The sequence below is a fragment of the Rhinolophus sinicus genome, chromosome 4 (genome assembly GCF_057876585.1).
Source record: "Rhinolophus sinicus isolate RSI-liver-muscle chromosome 4, RSI-T2T, whole genome shotgun sequence".
Classification (NCBI taxonomy): Eukaryota; Metazoa; Chordata; class Mammalia; order Chiroptera; family Rhinolophidae; genus Rhinolophus; species Rhinolophus sinicus.
Window position 1 is genome coordinate 65466105 of NC_142504.1, and position 19327 is coordinate 65485431.

Genomic DNA, 19327 nt, shown 5'->3' on the forward strand with positions numbered 1-19327 from the left:
CCCATTTTGGAAAGCTCTTCCCCCAGAGCTGAAGTGATTTCTGAGGGATTTCAAAGGTAGGCACCTCCATTCCCTTTATTTTTCTCTTTTCCCTCTTTTGAGAGCCAGACATTAAACACTAGGACATTCTAAACAACTGCATATATAGGGAAAATAAAAAAGTGACTGTGTATGCCCAGGGAAAGGCACTGGCTCAGAAAAGACCTGAAAATATCTTAAGTGTACACCTCAGGCTGATTCTCAGTACAGAGACAGCAAACAACAATCGTACAAAACAAAAAGCAAACCCTGGAAAAGGGGAGACCTGATTTCCAGAGTTACTATATAGATTCAAGTATCTAGTTTTCAACAGAAAATAACAAGCTATACAATGAAATAGGAAAATATAAACCAACAGACTTTCCCTGAGAAAGACCTGGTGGCAGATCTACTAGATAAAAGCTTTAAGATAACTGTGTTAAGTATGCTTAAGAAAGAAAGAAAGAAAGAAAGAAAGAAAGAAAGAAAGAAAGAAAGAAAGAAAGAAAGAAAGAAGGGAGGGAGGGAGGGAGGGAGGGAGGGAGGGAGGGAGGGAGGGAGGGAGGGAGGGAGGGAAGAAAGAGTTGAGAAAGAAAAAATTGTATGAAAAAATTGTATGAAAAAATGTAAATAGCAACAAAGAAATGGAAAACCCAAAAAGAAACAAATAAAAAAAGATTTCTGGATCTGAAAATTATAATAATTGAAATGAAAAATTCACTAGAGTAATTCAAAGGTAGATTTGAGCAGGAAGAATAAAGAACAAATACTTTGAAGATAGGACACTGAAATAATCAAATCTGAGAAGCAGAAAGAAAAAGATTCAAGAATGTGAAAAGAGCCTAAGGGACATGTGGGACAGCATAAAGTGGATCAATATATGCATTGTAGGAATCACAGAAGGGGAAAAGAGAGTATCTGAAGAAAAAGTCCACAAATTTGATACAAGACATGAATATAAACATCTAAGAAACCTATCAAACTCCAATAGGATAAACTTAAAGAGATTCACATTGAGACACATTAAACTCAAACTGTTGAAACACAAACACAAGGAGAGAATCTTGAAAGAGACAAGAGAGAAGAAATTCATACAGGAATCTTTTTTTTCAATTGAAGTTTATTGGGGTGACAATTGTTAGTAAAGTTACATAGTTTTCAGGTGTACAATTCTGTATTACATCATCTATAAATCCCATTGTGTGTTCACCACCCAGAGTCAGTTCTCCTTCCATCACCATATATTTGATCCCCTTTACCCTCATCTACTACCCCCCCCCCTTACCCTCTGGTAACCACTAAACTATTGTCTGTGTCTATGAGTTTTTGTTCCTCATTTGTTTGTCTTGTTCTTTTGTTGTTTTTGGTTCATATACCAAATATCAGTGAAATCACATGGTTCTCTGCTTTTTCTGTCTGACTTATTTCACTTAGCATTATAATCTCAAGATCCATCCATGTTGTCACAAATGGTCCTATTTCATCTTTTCTTACTGCCAGATAGTATTCCATTGTGTATCTATACCACAACTTCTTTATCCATTCATCTATCGAAGGACAGTTTGGTTGTTTCCATGTCTTGGCCACTGTAAATAAAGCTTCAACGAACATTGGAGCACACATGTCTTTATGGATAAATGTTTTCAGATTTTTTGGGTAGATACACAGGAGAGGGTTGGCTGGTCATATGGTAATTCTATTTGTAATTTTTTGATGAACCTCCACACAGCCATCCAGAGTGGCTGCACCAGTCTGCATTCCCACCAACAGTGTATGAGGGTTCCTTTTTCTCCACAGTCTCTCCAACACTTGTTACTATTTGTCTTGTTGATGATAGCCATTCTAACCGGGGTGAGGTGATAGCTCATTGTGGTTTTTTTGTGCATTTCTCTGATGATTAGTGATGTTGAGCATTTTTCCATATGTCTATTTGCCATTTGTATGTCCTCTTTGGAAAAATGTCTCTTCAGGTCCTCTGCCCATTTTTCAATTGGGTTGTTTGTTTTTTTTGTTGTTGAGTTTCATGAGTTCCTTGTATATTTTGGATATTAGCTCCTTATTGGAGGCACTGTTTGCAAAAATCTTCTCCCATTCAGTTGGTTGCCTCTTTATTTTGTTGATGATTTCTTTTGCTGTGTAGAAGCTTTTAAGTTTCATATAGTCCCATTCATTTATTTTAGCTTTTACTTCCCTTGCCTTTGGAGTCAAATTCACAAAATGCTCTTTGAACCCAAGGTCCATAAGTTTAGTATGTATGTTTTGTTCTATGCAGTTTATTGTTTCAAGTCTTATACTTAAGTCTTTGATCCATTTTGAATTAATTTTGGTACATGGTGACAGAGAGCAGTCCAGTTTCATTCTTTTGCACATGGCTTTCCAATTCTCCCAGCACCATTTATTGAAGAGGCTGTCTTTTCTCCATTGCATATTTTTAGTTTCTTTGTCAACAATTATCTGTCCATATTTATGTGGTTTTATTTCTGGGTTCTCAATTCTGTTCCATTGGTCCATGTGTCTGTTTTCCTGCCAACACCATGTTGTTTTGATTATTGTTGCCCTGTAGTACAAGCTAAAGTCAGGGAGTGTGATACCTCCAGCATTGTTCTTTTTTCTTAAGATTGTTTTGGCTATTTGGGGTCTTTTGTGATTCCAAACAAATCTGATGATTTTTTTGTTCTATTTCTTTAAAAATACCATTGGGGTTTTGATGGGGATTGCATTAAATCTGTATATTGCTTTTGGTAATGTGGACATTTTAACTATGTTGATTCTTCCAATCCATGAGCACGGAATGGTGTTCCATTTCTTGGTGTCTTCAATTTCTTTTTAAAATTTCTTACAGTTTTCAGCATATAGGTCTTTCACATCCTTGGTTAAGTTTACTCCTAGGTATTTTATTCTTTTTGCTGCAATAGCAAAAGGAAATGTTGTTGTTGTTTTTTAATTATTTCTTTTTCTGAGATTTCATTGTTAATATGTAGGAATGCAGTGGACTTTTGTACGTTAATTTTGTAGCAGGCCACATTATTGTATTTGTTGATTGTTTCTAATAGCTTTTTGTCGGAGTCTTTAGGGTTTTTTAATATATAGCATCATGTCATCTGGAAAGAGTGACAATTTAACTTCTTCATTCCCAATTTGGATGCCTTTTGTTTCTTTCTTTTGCCTGATTGCTCTGGCAAGGAGTTCCAACACTATGTTGAAAAACAGAGGTGATAGGTAACAGCCCTAGCGTGTTCCTGAATGTAGAGCAAAGGGCTTCAGTTTTTCACCGTTAATTGTGAGATTAGCTGAGGGTTTATCATACATGGCCTTTATTATGTTAAGGTATTTTCCTTCTATACCTATATTATTAAGTATTTTAATCATAAATGAATGTTGTATCTTGTCAAATGCTTTTCTGCATCAATTGATATAATCATATGATTTTTGTCATTTATTTTGTTTATGTGATGTATCACATTGACGGATTTGTGGATGTTGAACCATCCTTGTGCCCCTGAGATGAACCCCACTTGGTCGTGATGAATAATCTTTTTAATGCATTGTTGCATTAGATTTGCTAGAATTTTGTTTAGGATTTTTGCATCTGTATTCATCAGAGATATTGGTCTGTAGTTTTCTTTTTTGTGTGTTGTCCTTACCAGGTTTTTGTATCAGGGTATGCTGGCCTCATAAAATGAGTTGGGGAGTACTGTCTCGCCTTCAATTTTTTGGAAGAGTTTGAGCAGGATTGGTATTAGATCCTCTTTGAAGGTTTGGTAGAATTCACTAGTGAAGCCATCTGGTCCCAGACTTTTGCTTTGGGAAGGTTTTAGATGACTGATTCAATTTCCTTACTGGTGATCGGTCTGTTTAGATTTTACAGTTCTTCATAGTTCAGTCTAGGAAGCCCATATGTTTCTAAGAACTTGTCCATTTCTTCTAGGTTATTGAATTTGGTGGCCTATAGTCCTTCATAATATTCTTGGATGATCCTTGGTATTTCTGTGGCATCCGTGATAACTTCCCCTTTTTCATTTCTGATTTTGTTAATTAGTGTCTTCTCTCTTTTAATCTTTGTGAGCCTAGTCAAGGATTTGTCAATTTTATTAATCTTTTCAAAGAACCAGCTCTTTGTCAGATTAATTTTTTTCTATTGTCATTTTGTTCTCTATTTCATAGAGTTCTGCTCTGATTTTTATTATTTCCTTTCTTCTGCTGAACTTAGGTTTCATTTGTTCCTCTTTTTTCAGTTCTTTATGGTGTAACGTGAGGCTATTTATTTGGTATTTTTCTTGTTTCTTGAGATAGGCCTGTAATGATATAAATTTCCCACTTAAAACTGCTTTTGCTTCATCCCAAAAATTTTGGTAGGATGTATTTTCATTCTCATTTGTTTCTATGTATCTTTTGATCTCTCCTCTAATTTCTTCTTTGACCCGGTCATTGTTTAAAAATATATTGTTTAATCTCCATGTATTTGTGTTTTTTCCTGCTTTCTTTTTGCAGTTGATATCCAATTTCAAAGCCTTGCGATCAGTGAATATGCTTGGTATGATTTCAATCTTCTTAAATTTGCTGAGATTAGTTTTATGTCCCAATATATGGTCTATCCTTGAGAATGTCCCATGTACGCTAGAAAAAAAATGTATAGTCTGATATTTTAGGATGAAGTGCTCTATAAATGTCACTTATGTTCATTTCATCTAATGTGTCATTTAGGGATGCTATTTTCTTGTTTATTTTCTGTTTGGATGATGTATCCATAGCTGTCAATGATGTATTTAGGTCCCCTAGTGTAATTGTGTTTTGGTCAATTTCTCCCTTTAGTTCTGTTAGTAGTTGCTTGGTGTATTTCGGTACTCCCTGATTGGGGGCATAAATATTGACTGTTATGTCTTCTTGTTGTATAGTCCCCTTTACCATTATGAAATGTCGATCTTTGTCTCTTGTTATCTTTTTTGCCCTGAAGTCTGTTTCATCTGATATCAATATGCCTACACCTGATTTTCTCTGGATACCATTTGCTTGGAGTGTCTATTTCTACCCTTTCATTTTCAGTCTATGCTTGTCCTTGTAGCTGAGATGTGTCTCTTGGAGACAGCATACGGTTGGGTTTAGCTTTTTGATCTAATCTGCTACTCTGTGTCATTTTATTGGTGAGTTCAGTCCATTTACATTTAGGGTGATTATTGATATGTGAGGATTTCCTATCATTCTATCTTTAGTTTTCTGGTAAGATTGTGTCTTCATTGTTTCTTCGCCTTTTTGTTGTTGTCTATTATTTCTGTGTCATGGTGTTCTATGATGTTTATCTCTGTTTATTCTTTTATTACAGTATATATTTAAGATCTGGATTTTTTTTGAGTGGTTACCCTTAAGTTTACATAAAAGAAAGTTTGCTATTTAGAGTATGCCATTTTCTTCAGCATGCCTAATATCTCCATTGCCATATTCCGGTTCAGGCCTTTACTCTCCCCCTTTTTATGTTTTGGTTGCCACAAATTGTCCCTGTTGATGGGGGTCAAATAGCCTCCTTTAGTTTTTCTTGTAGTGCAGGTGGTGTATTAGAAAATTCCCTCAGGTTCAGTTTGTCAGAAAAGGTCTTTATTCCTCCTTCATATCTAAAGGATATCTTTGCTGGGTATATTATTCTTGGCTCATAATTTCTCTCTGTCAATAGTTTGAATATTTGGTTCCACTCCCTCCTGGCTTGTAGAGTTTCTGCTGAGAAATCTGATGATAATCTAATTGGCTTTCCTTTGTAAGTTTCTGTCTTCTTTTCCCTGGCTTCCTTGAGGATTCTTTCTTTGTCGTTGATTTTAGACAGCTTCAATACACTGTGCCTTTCAGAAGGCCTTTGAGGATGAGGTAATTTGGTGTTGTATTTTCTTCTTGGATTCGAGGATCCAGTTGTTTCCAGAAGTTTGGGAGTTCTCATTGACTGTTTGAATATACTCTTTGTTCGCTTCTCTCTTTCTTCTCCTTCTGGTATGCCCATTATTCTTATATTGCTCTTTCTGATGGATTCAGAAAGTTCTTGTAGAGGTGTTTCATTTCTTTTAAGTCTCAAGTCTCTTTCTTCTTCCATCTGTGTCATTTCCAGGTTTCTATCTTCGATGTCACTGATTCTTTCCTCCATCTGGTCAACTCTACTACCTATACTCGCTATTTCATTCTTAATTTCTTCTATTGAGTTCTTAATCTCCAGAAATTTTATTTGGTTCATTTTTAAAATTTTAATCTCTTTGGTAAAATGCTCATGTTGTTCTTTGGTTGTGTTTCTGAGTTCATTAAACTGCCTTTCTGTGTTTTCTTGCATCTTGTTGAGTTTTTTCAGGACTGTAATCTTGAATTCTCTGTCATTTAAGTCACATATTTCTATATCTTTTAGTTCCTTTTCTGGAGACTTTTCACTTTCTTTTGGGCTGTCCTGTTGCCTTGGTTATTCATGGAAATTACTGATTTATTATTTCTCTTCCTAGATATCTACAGGAGTGGGTTCTGCAACAGGTTGATAGGAAGAGGTCTTTCTTTTGTTTTCTAGTATGAATGGTATTGGTGCTGCCTCATGGCCAGTGGAGGTCTGGTTGGTAATGCACTTTCTGACATGCTGGTCTAATATAGAAAAAACCCTGGTGACCAGAACCCAAGCTTGCCATGACCCAAGGCATCCTCCTTGTCATCCTTGTGATGTGGTTTATAACATTATTGGTCTTTTCAGCCTGACCTCCCAGTTGGAACATGGTATGAACAAACTGGCTCACATCTTCAGTTATTATATTAGTGATGTCATAAGCATGGGCTGTGCTTTGGAAAGGATAGTCTAAACAGCACAGGAAATGTTTTTCTAGCACTCTGGACCGTGGAGCAGAATCAACTGAGTAACATCATCAACTTGGTGGTAACATGCAGTCTGAAAATACAGGAGAAATATGGGATCTGCTATACCATAGAAGGTCAGGACCTGCAGCTAAAAATAGGTAATATCTACTAAAGTGTGATCCAATTAAAAAAAATCAGTTAAAAATTTAAAAATAATGACAAACTGGAAGTAATATTTGTAACTCATATGATGTAGATAAAGGGTGAACTTTTCTAATATAGAAAACACACATATAAATCAAGAAAAGACTAATATTCTAAAAGAACAATTTGTAAAGGAGATGAATAAATAGTACATAGACTATTAGACAAAGAATACGTCTTTTTTAACATGTGAAAATATGGTCAAATTCAGAATAAGAAAAATGCCAATTAAAAGTACATTGAGACAATTTCTCTCCTATAGATAGACAAAAAATCAATTGTTATACACACTGTTGGTAGGACTGTGAGGAATAAACCTATTCATACAGTGCTGGTGGGAGTCAACAGTGGTACAACTTCTATGGAAAGTGATTTGGTAATCACTATCAAGATTACAAATGCATTTATTCTTCAACCCAGCAATCCAACTTTTGGACATTTATCCTATAGGTATAACTGAGTAGTTATGAAATGTCATAAGTACAAGATTGTTGGTTGCAATTATTTGTAATAAAAGATTTAAAACAATCCATCTATAGGAGACTAGTTAAATAAATAATAATACGTCTATTCAATGAGATTCTCTGTAACTTTAAAAAGAACATATAGCAATATCTCCAAAATATAGTTAAGTGATATAAAGTAAGATCCAAAAACTTTGTTTAGTATGCTTCCTCTTACATAAGAAAGGAAAAGAATTTTTCTCATTTGTTTATATTTGTATAAAGAAACATTGGAAACTTATATAAGAAACTAATAAAAGTTACCAATTGGAGGAAAATAGTATAAATGTATACATACGTGGAAACAAGACTTATTAATGTCTTAATTATTTATATATTTTGGGTTTTAAACTGTGTTATTGTATTACATAATCAAAAATACAATACAATAAACATTTAAAAGCTTCACACAGAAGCCAAAGTTTCACCAATGGCAGAATTACAATTAGAGAGGAAGCTCTATACACAAAGCTCCTTCATAGGAGTACAGAAACCTCAAGGGGTTTCTGAGTTCAGAGCTACAACTATTCATTTATATTTTGAAGAGCCTTAGTAAAGCAAAATATTCTGTCTTATATGTCAACTGTCTTGTCCTGAAATCCTTTTTTAAAAATTTTGTTTTGTTGAGGGATAAGTCATAATTGATAGTGTGCATAGACATACTTATGTACTTCAGAAACCATTGCCACAATCTAGATAATGAACATATCGATCCCCCCAAAATGTGTCCTTGTTGTCCTTATAAATACCCCTCCCTCCACTCTCTTTGCCTATCCCCAAGCAACCACTGATCTCCCATCTGATACTTGAGATTATTTTGCATTTTTAAAGAATATTATGTAAGTGGAATCATACAGTATGTACTTTTTGGTTACTTTAATTCAGCATAATTATTTTGAGATTCATCCATTTTGTAGTATGTGTCACTAGTTCATTCATTTTTATTACTGAGTAGCATTCTAGTATAGATATACTACACTTTGTTTATGCATTCACTTTTTGATGGAAATTTGGGTTGTTCTCAGTTTGGGGCTATTACAATAGTATAAATGCTATGAACATTTGTTTACAAAATAGAAGTGAAGAAAAAATTAAGACATTCCCACATAAACAAAAGCAGAGGGAGTTCATTACCACTGAACCTGTCCTGCAAGAAGTCCTGAAGTTCTCTGGTAAAAGTAAATACATGGGTAATTATAAAAGTTAGAATTCTTGTAATTTTGGTTTATAACTCCTCATATTATCTTCTAAATATTTTAAAAAATGAATGCATTTAAAAATTATTAGTTTATGTCTTTTGACCAGAAGGTATGACATATTTAATTTTATCACATAAACAACTGAAAAGGGTGAGGATGGAGCTGTAAAGGAGCAGAGGTTTTTTTTTTATGCTATTGAAGTTAAATTAATAAGATTTAAAATGAATTGTTATAACTTTAGGATGTTAAATGTAATCCCCATGGTAACTACAAAGAAAATATCTATAGAATAGTCCCAAAGGAAGTAAAACGGAATTAAATTATTTCACTGCAAAAATCAACTAAACACAAAAGAAGAGAGTAATGTAGGAAATGAAGGACAAAAAAGCAGTGGGAAATACACAACATAATTAGCAAAATTATCAATAATTACTTTAAATGTAAGTGGATCAAATTTCTAAGACAGAGATTGTCAGAATGGATGGAAAAAAAAAAATGATCCAACTATATACCCTCTACAAGACATGTACTTTAGATCCAAAGACACAAATAGGTTTAATTGCACTTTTGGGTATATACCCCAAAGAGTTGAAATCATGGTCTCAAAGAGATACATATATACCCTTGTTCATAGCAGCAATATTTACTATAGCTAAAATGTGGAAGCAACCTAAGTCTTCATTGATTGATAAATAGAGAAGAAAAATGTGACTTATACTTATTATGAAATATTATTTAGTCCTAAAAGACAGGACCTTCTGACATGCTACATTGTGGATAAACCTTGAAGACATTATACTAACTGAATTAAGTGAAATAATAAACCAATCAAAAAGATAAATAATGGTTCCACTTATGTGAGTTACATGAAGTAGTCCAAAATTATAGAGACAGAAACTATAATTGTGGTTGCCAGGAGCTGGGAGAAGAGGTGAATGGGAGTTATTGTTTAATGGGTACAGAGCTTCAGTTTTGCAAGGTGAAGAAAGTTCTGAAGATGGATGGTGGTGATGGTTGCACAGAAATATGAATATACTTACTACTATTGAACTGTACACTTAAAAATGATTAAGATGGTAAATTTCATGTTTCATGTATTTTAGCACAAAAAAAGTTTTCCCACAAAGAAAATTCCAGAGACACAGATGTATTCACTGGTGAACTCTAACAAACATTTAAGAGATAAATAATATAAATCCTACAAAACTCTTTGAAAGAAAAGAGAGAATGAGTCAACAATCTCAATGTATTATTTGAAACCACCCTAACAATATGGAGTCTTCTAATCCAAAACTCAAAAACTACATGACAAGAAATTATAACTCTAGAACGATATCCCTCATTAACAAAAAATTAACGAATTAAATCCAATAATATATGAAAATAATAATATGTCATCTTTGTGTGAAGCATATCACAACACTGTAAGGTTGGTTTAACATCTGAAAACCAGTCATTGTAACTCACCTATAAATAGATGAAGGAGGAAAACCATATCATCATTTATTAGGTATGGAAAAGTTATTTGGTAGAATTCAGCACCCACTTATGATGAAAAAAGAAAAAAGAAAAAACTCTTAAAAATGAGGTATAAAAGATAACTCCTGAAGCCTGATAAAGGATATGCATGGGAAATCTACAGCTAATATCATGCTCTATGTTGAGAAGCTCAATGTTTTCTACTAAAGAGAGGAACAAATCAAAGATATTCTGCCTCATAATTTCTATTTATATTGTATACCCAGTTCAATAAGGCACATAAAAAATATAAAAGGAATGCAAATCACATAGAAAGAAGAAAAACTATCTTTGCAATGACATAATTTTAAAAATAGAAAATCCTAGGGTATCTATAATAAAAGCTACTACAACTCAGTAGTAAATTTAACAAATGTACAGGATATAATTTCAACTAAAAAGATCAATTGTATTTAAATAAAAATATGAAAACCAATTTCATTTATAATAACATTTAAACATAAAATACTTGGAAATAAATTTAATAAAATATGAGCAACACTGATATTACTGAAAACGACAAAACAATGCAAAGGAGTCTTAGAAACACCTGAATTAATTGGTTGGGAGACTCAGTATTTTTAAGATGCATTTCCCCTAAATTGATTTATATATTTGATTCAGTGCCACTAAAAGTCTGAACAAACATTTTTTGAATAAATTGACAAGCTTATTTTGAAGTCATTTGGAAAGGGAAAGGATGTAGAACATCCAAATAATCTTGAAAAATACTGCAAAGTTAAAGAGTATATGTTACTTGATTACAAAACTTACTGTAGAGCTAGAACAAACAACCATAATATTGGCATAAAATTAGATAGCGACATAAATGGAACAAACTAGAGACTAAAAATATCGACTCACAATTGATTTTTACAAAGCACATAGGTAATTAAATCAGAAAAAAGTTATTCTTTACAACAAACGGTACTGGTGCATGTGGATATCTGCATGGAAAAAAATAAACATCAATCTTTGCCTTCTATCATAAATACAAATTAAATTTAAATGGATGTTGGACCTAAATGAAAGGGCTATAATCTATTACATTTCTGGAATAAATAGAAGGATATCTTGGTATTACTAGTTAGCCAAAAGTTTCTTGAAAGAGACCAAAAAAAAGAACCACTAAATAAAAATAATTGATAAAGGGATCTTCATAAAAATAAAAATGTATTTCAAAACAAAATTAAAAACTGTTCAAAAATATTTGAGAAAATATTTAAGCTATAATACAGATACAATATATTTATAATCATGACAAAAAGCTGTATCCTGTGTGTGTGTATGTACACATTTATATACATTTATATATACATATAACTTGTAACTCAACAATAAGAAGAAAACTGCCCAATAAAAAGGGTAAAATGTTTGAATAGACATGTCACAAAACAAGATACAAATCACTGATAAAACATGAACAGATGCTCAACATCTCTTGTCATTAGGGAAATGCAAATTAAAACTGTAATGAGATATCACTACACTCATTAGAAAGGCTGAAAATTAAAAAAAAGGCTAACAATACTAAGTGTTGGCAAAAATGTGTAGGAATTGGAACCCTAATATATCACCTGTAAATATTCAAAATATTAAACCCACTTTGGAAAATATTATGGCAGTATTTTTTAAATGTAAAAATAAACTTACTATTTGATCCACATATCTCACTCCTAGGTATTTACCCAAGATAAATAAAAACATACATTTATGGAATGCTTAATTAAACATGTTTATGATAGCATTATTTATAATACCATCACTATTGGAAACAACCCAGATATTCATCAATTAGTTAATGGATAAACACATTGTGAGACACATACTATGAAATAAAATAGGAGAACAATAAACAGGAACAAAATGTTAATGTGAACAACAAAGTGGATAAATCTAAAGAACGTGCTAAGCAAAAAAGTGAAAAACAAAATACTACATATCATATGACTATATTTGTATAAAGTTTAGGCAAAGCACCATTACAATGTCAGAGAGAACATCAATCATTTTATGAGGCTAGGACTTGGGAAGAGCACAATTGCAAAAATGCACAAGTACACTTTTTAAGGTGATTGAACAGTTTTATGTCTTGATTGAGGCAGCAAAAGACTATATACAATTGTTGAAATTTACCAAATTGTGCACTTAAAATGGGTGAATTTTTATACACAAATTATAACTCAATAAATGTAGAAATGAAAATTAAAGGCTCAGTATTTACTAGAGTTAATGTCCAAAAAGAAACTTTGAACTCAGGAAGACTAACAAATTCCAAATAAAATACAAAAATTCACTCCAAATCACATTATAATGAAAATACAGCACACCAAAGACAGAGATATTTTTAAGCAACTAAGAGAGATTAATATATATTCTATCAAAAGTACAATAATTAGACTGTCAGCAGATTTCTTATTGGCAAAATGAAAAAAGAAAAAGCAAGTCAATGAGGAATTACATCTTCAAACTCCTTAAAGGAAATAACTTTCAACTTTGAATTGTATCTCCAGTAAAACTATCTTTTAAAAATTTCAAATAAACTGATTTTGAGACAAACAAAACTTAAGGGATGTACTACAAATATGCAAAGGATACAAGAAGGAATAGTGAGAAAAAAGTAAATGCATACATAAAACTAAACAAACTCTGCACAAAATATAAAATATCTAATTTGTGGAATTAATAAAGATGTCAAGTAGTATGTAAGTTAAAAGGAAGGCAAATTGGAAGGTGAATTATAAATACTATATATACTATCAATTATATTTATACAATGGTAGTATACATATAGTATTTAATGCTCTTTGGACTATGAATGCCCTAGACTAAAATTGTTAGTAAATGCAGAAAAATATGCCTGCTAGGCATTTTTTTTGTGTGTGTATTAAATAATAAATATAAAAAAATAAAAAAATAAAAAAAATCAACATAAAATTCTTTGGGAAATTCAAGAACTTGTCAATCTTTTAGTTCAAAAGTAAATAAGCATTTTACAAATGCTTTAAAATAAAATAAAGGAAGTGTGTAAACATTTGTAAATTTATATCTTTGGCTCTATTGAACTTATTATTGATATATAATGTCCATCTATGTCTCTTGTGACCTTTTCTGATTTAAACTCTATCTTTGTCTGATATTAGTATATCCACCTCAGCTCTCTTTTGGTTACTATTTGCATAAAATATCTTTATCCATTCTTTAATTTTCCATTTATTTGTGATTTTGGATCTAAAGTGAGTCTCTTATAGATAGCAAAACTAGCTTTTATAATTGTCCATGTATTTACCTGTACCAGAGATCTTTATTTCTTCATATGGCTCTGCATTAATGTCTAAGGCCCTTTAATTTCAACCTGAAAGATTCCTTTAACATTTATTGTAGGGTTAGTCTAGTAATAATGAATTCCCTCAGCTTTTATCTGAGAAAGTCTTAATTTTTCCTTCTTTTTTGAAGGAGAGTAAATTTTGCAAGGTATAAAATTATCATTGACAGTTTTTCTTTCAGTGCTTTGAATACATCAGCCCACTGACTTCTTGCCTCCAAGTCTGAAATCTGATAATCTTCTTGAGGATCACTTATATCTTATGATTCATGTCTCTTTTGCTGTTTTAAAAATTCTCTTTGTCTTTCAATTGATTATAATGTGTCTTAGGGTGGGTCTCTTTGATTTATCCTACTTGGAATCTGTTGAGCTTCTTGGATCTGTAAATTCGTATCTTTCATTAAATTTGTGAAGTTTCCAACCATTATTTCTTCAAATATTCTCTCTCTCTCTCTCTCTCTCTCTCTCTCTCTCTCTCTCTCTCTCTCCCACAATGCATATGTTCATGCCTATAATATTGTACCACAAGACCCTTAGGCTCTGTTCACTTTTCTTTATCTTTTGTTCTTTCTGTTCCTCAGACTTGATAATTTCAATTGCCCTATTTCAAGTTTGCTGATTTTTTTCTTCTACCTTTTAAAATCTTCTTTTGAATCAATCTGGTGAATTTTTCATTTTATTTATTTGTACTTTTCAACTTCAGAATTTTCTTTTGGTTTCTTTTTAGGTTTGCTGCCTCTTTGTTGACATTTACATTTTGCTCTCATTTTTGGTCTTCCTTTAGCTGTGTGAGCACCTTTAACATAGTTGTTTATAAAGTATTTGTCTAGTGTGTCTTATGGTTGGACGAACTCAGTGAAGCTTCTGCTAATTCACTATGTTCTTTTCAATGGGCCATATTTTCCCATTTCTTTGTATACTTTGTGATTTTTTTGTTTGTTTGTTTATTAGAAATTGAATATTTGAATTTGATAATGTGGTAATTCTAGAAATCAGATTCTCCTCTTTCTCCAGGGTTTGTTGGGTATTTTTTTTCTATTTCTTTTCTTTTCTTTCTTTCTTTCTTTGTTTATTTTTATTTTTATTTTTTTGATTGTTGAAGGATGTCTCAGTACTGGGGATCAGTCTAAAATATAAGCTTAAGGTCTTGTCAGGTCATTCTGGAGCTTAAATCTTTCCCTGGACATATGTGGGTGGTAGCTTTATAAATTTCCCCATATGTGCAGCTGCTTTTGGTGTCCTAATCCTCAAATGTCAGACACCTACAAAAGGAAAGAGGGTGAAAGGTTGATTTAACTTTAAACCCCCTGGAAGAAATTTCAACTTATAAAGTTTGAAACATTGTTAGTGGCCAGTTTCTGTGCCTGCACCTTAGCATTCAAAAGTAGCAATCAGCAATCAGATCACAGAATCCCAGTATGTAGAAGAAAATGTCCTTATTGCTCACCCTGTCTCTAGCAGGCCACATTAGGAACTCATGCATAGGCGCCTGCCATGGGGCTGGGGAATAGGGATTTGGTAGCTGCTATCATGTTAAAGGCTGAAATTAACCACAATTTACCAGCCAGTCTTTCCCCTGAAATCTGTAAGCCTTTTAATAGATTCAATAGTTTCAAAATAGTTACTTCAGACATTTCTGCCAGTACAATTGTTGTCTGGATGGAGAGATGAATTCTTGGCAGTTGTTACTCGACCAACCATCTTTCTTGACCAGTATAGTTTCTTTTTAGTTAGGGAAAACAAAAACAAAACACTATTATGTAGATAAGGAGTACTAAATTCTCAACATCAGTTAAACTTTTAAATCAAATAATAAAAGTATATTAATGAAATGTGTTAAATAATAACTTCATGATGATAATATTCCAATAGCTCTATGATTTTTGCTATCAACAACTGCAAGATTTAGCTTTTTAACAAAATTTTTTATCTCTCTATTGCACACACATGCACACACACACACACACACAATAAGATTTTTTCATACTATCTTGTTCTTATGAAGGAAGCTCAGGTTCTTTCTGCTTTTGACTACTTATACATTTTCTGATGGGAAAAATAATGATAATGATCATTTAACAAATCAATAATCAAAAATGATCCCTTGCTTTCATTAAAGATCTTTCCAAGCCACTAAATATTTTCAGGGTAACTTTCCAAGAACACTTTCATGGTAATTCAGACATGCAGGTAAAAGTGATTTTATCTTATGCTAAACAGAACATTTTTAGATTCTTAGCAACAAGTAATTGGTAAATTTATCCTCAGTTGGCATGGAGGTGGGCATGGTTAAAACCATGATAAACTCAGTTGATCCTCTTTTATTTAGAGATTGCTTTACAGTATAACACATCTGTGAGATCGGGAAGGCTGGACTAGAGCTTTATTTTCCCTAACCATGCATTACCAGTTAAACAATAATAGATTTTTTTCTACATATGTGGTTTTAGATTTATTCATTGCGAATATTCTATATCCTTTCCTATTTAATTAATTCCAGAGATTGAGCTTGTACCTATGGCAATGTGAAATTATCATTTATTCTGTGAAAGGCAGCATGAATACTCTTCATTCTAGTTCAACACAAAATTTTTTCTTTCTTTTTTTTTAAGTTAAGCCCATTCAATTTAGTCAGGGCCAAATACAATTTACCAGGAAAAGGCAAACTCTTACTTTAATATTGAGGATGAACCAAAATACATTTTCTTTATCATCTGACAATAGTAGTACTTTTTTAATCTACAATGTCTTTCTCCCTATCCCTAATAAACCACAGAAAGGAAAAATAAAATAAGGTTAATAAAACTGACCAACGAATTCCCTTGTAGGGGATGGAAAAACTATTAAGTCCTTTCTTTGTCTCCAAAAGTAATGGGCCATTCAGTCAGAAATCCACAAGAAGTGTTATAGGATAAAGAGCTGTAACAAAGCAGCAAATAAATATATCACTATGAAGATTACAGTTAAAGAAGTGTGCTCACTTTTTATTAAATGAGTCATGTAAAGTAATAAAATGTTGAGAAATCATCAAATTCAGTGGCATTTCATCAGGCTTATTATTAAGTCCTAGACCATAAATGGGTAATAATCACTTTTGGGTTCATCAGGCAATTCTCTTGGAGTGCTGTACAAATGGAGTTAAATAGAAATCCCACTAGCATTAATGGCCACTAAATTACTATTGATATCATCGTTAAATGGTATAACAACAATGCATAAACAACAATCTCAAGTTGGGTCAGGTACAGTTGTTTCCATAATATGGCTCAAAGTCCCGTTAGCCATAGCTGTGAGGGCAGGTGTTACGCAGGGTGTCATGTGGGGACTTTGGTCCCACTCCCCACATAAGAACGCAGGATATGGTGAGGCCAAAAAGGAACACCCACAGAGCCATAGATAGGGGAGTCATACTACTATATTCTCTCTGGGGGCTGGGTTGGAGACACAGGAAGCATGAGCCACACTATCTGCAACCTGCCGTCCACTTCTCTTTGCCAACCAACCTCACTTGCTAGCTGCAAGCCACCATGTTAACTGCAATCCACTATTGCTAGCTCAGCCACCATCTTCTTGCTAGCCCCCATTTTCTGCTAGCATAGCTACAGCAGTTATATTAGTGGCCAATGGCTCACTGGTTACAGCTGATGGCCAACTAGCCACAGCTGATGGCCATCAAATCACAGTTGATGGCCATTTACTACCTGAGCCAGCACCTTCCCATGTGAGGCCGAGAGTCTGGAAACTGCACTCCTGGCTCTGTCCCCACAGGAGACTCTCAGCTTGAACAGAGAACTGTCCTTGTGACTGAATGTTTGGCAGCTATTACAATTCAGATAGGAGTTAGAACCAAGAAAAAGGCACCACTTATATGTAGCAGTAGGTCTTGAGACAGGACTACAGACCCTGACTTACCCAAGATTACACAAAAGAGTTATACGATTGCCAAAAGTAGCAGCCATGGGTATAGTGACATTACCAGGATTTATCTCATTCTCCTTTGAACCAGTGATAATCCCAACCATTATTATTCCTTGTACGAAATTCAATGAAGGTAGCTGCTACTCTGATAAAGCACAAAAGTGTGGAATGATCAAGGTAGTATTTTCCTTCTGGAATCCAGCCCAAATAATTGCTGCCACACCTGCAAGAAAATCAACGACTGAATGTACATTAAGGCTAATTTGCAAATTATTAGGTTCTACTTTTCAATAGATGAATCCATCTTCCTAACATTTGCTGCAGTGGATAATCTGGATGCCAATGTCATGTCCAAGTTCCCTTGAGACCAAGAAGTGCTACACTACAACAAAAACTTCCATTTTTTCAAAAACACTTCTGTATTATTTTCTTATTATTATTGCTGTAACAAATTACCACAAATTTAGTGGTTTAAAGCAACACATATTTATTATCCTACAGTTTTAGAGATCCAAATTCCTAAAATCAAAGTGTCAGCAGGATGGCATTCCTTTTGGAGGTTCTAGGGAAAAATACGTTTCTTTGCCTTTTCCAGCTTCTAGGGGCTGCCTATATTCCTTGACACATTCTGTCTCTGTCTTTCTCTTTAACCTCTGCTTCCATGATCATTATCTCCTCTCTCACACTGACCCTTCTGCCTCTCCCTCTCATAAGGATCCCTATGATTCAACTGGGCCCACCCAGATTATCCAGAATAATCTTTCTATATCAAAATACTTAAATTAGTTACATCTTTACAGTCCCTTTTGCCACATAAGTTAACAGGTTTATGGGTTCTGGGGATTAGAATATGGACATCATTGTGGGGCCATTATTCTGAGTACTATAGTCCACTCTCTAACACCCAAAGATCGATGCTCATCTCACACAAAATGTATTCATCCCATCCCAATATCTTAAAAAATCTAAAACCATTGCACCTTCTCAGTTCTGTATTATATCCAAAATCACACCAACTGAAAGTGTGCCAAAGCCAGTTAGCATGTATTTGCAATGTAATAATGCCACCAGATTCCTTCTATATTTTTTTACAACGCTATCTTCCTCACCATCATTAGGAACACTTTCATCTTTTAACATGGCAGTAGTTTCAGAGCCTCCCTTCCTACAGTGTAATTCCAACTAATTACAGTTGGCATAATTATCCTACATTTGGCTACAGCTTGAAAGTCCTTGACGAATTTTGCCATGAATAGACTGCTCTGAAAAACTGATACTCCATATGTTGTTCTGATCTATTATGAAAGGTCTGAGCTCCAATTATAATCCATCTTGCCAAAGGCTGCTTTTTTAATGCCTGTCTTTCTGACTTTTCTGGTAAATGACTGGAATCATTCTCAGCAGTAAGTTAAAAAACTTATCAGATTGAAATGTGTTAAATTTAAGTCCATTTTGCAAAACTTCTTCCACTAGTTGGACCACTACTTGTTGTGTTAGTAATAGATCTTTCTTTACTATTAGTCATTTTCTCATTGCAACAGACCATTTACTTCTTAGGTTTCAAGCTTCATGAGGAACCATAGGAGTTGAATCAGAACTACACAAACATTGGTTTTAAATTAAGATGTTGATTTCACTGTATATAAAAGAATAATGTTTCCACTAAGAAAAAGTGTTCAGTAGCAAAAGCAAGAATTGGATCTAAGAGCACCAAACACAGCACCCCAGTCAAACTCAAGACTCCCTTGAGTATCACCTGCCCCATATGGAGGAGGAAGGGAACCCAACGGGCGGGGAATGAAAGGGCCATTCACTTCATTCCCAAGCATCTGCGG

General features: G+C 33.5%; 1 pseudogene; it reads right to left on the reverse strand.

The window, feature by feature from the left end:
• Positions 1-17349: 17349 nt before the first annotated feature.
• LOC109435506 (solute carrier family 41 member 2-like) lies at positions 17350-19017 on the reverse strand (annotated as a pseudogene).
• Between the last annotated feature and the right edge of the window lie 310 nt (positions 19018-19327).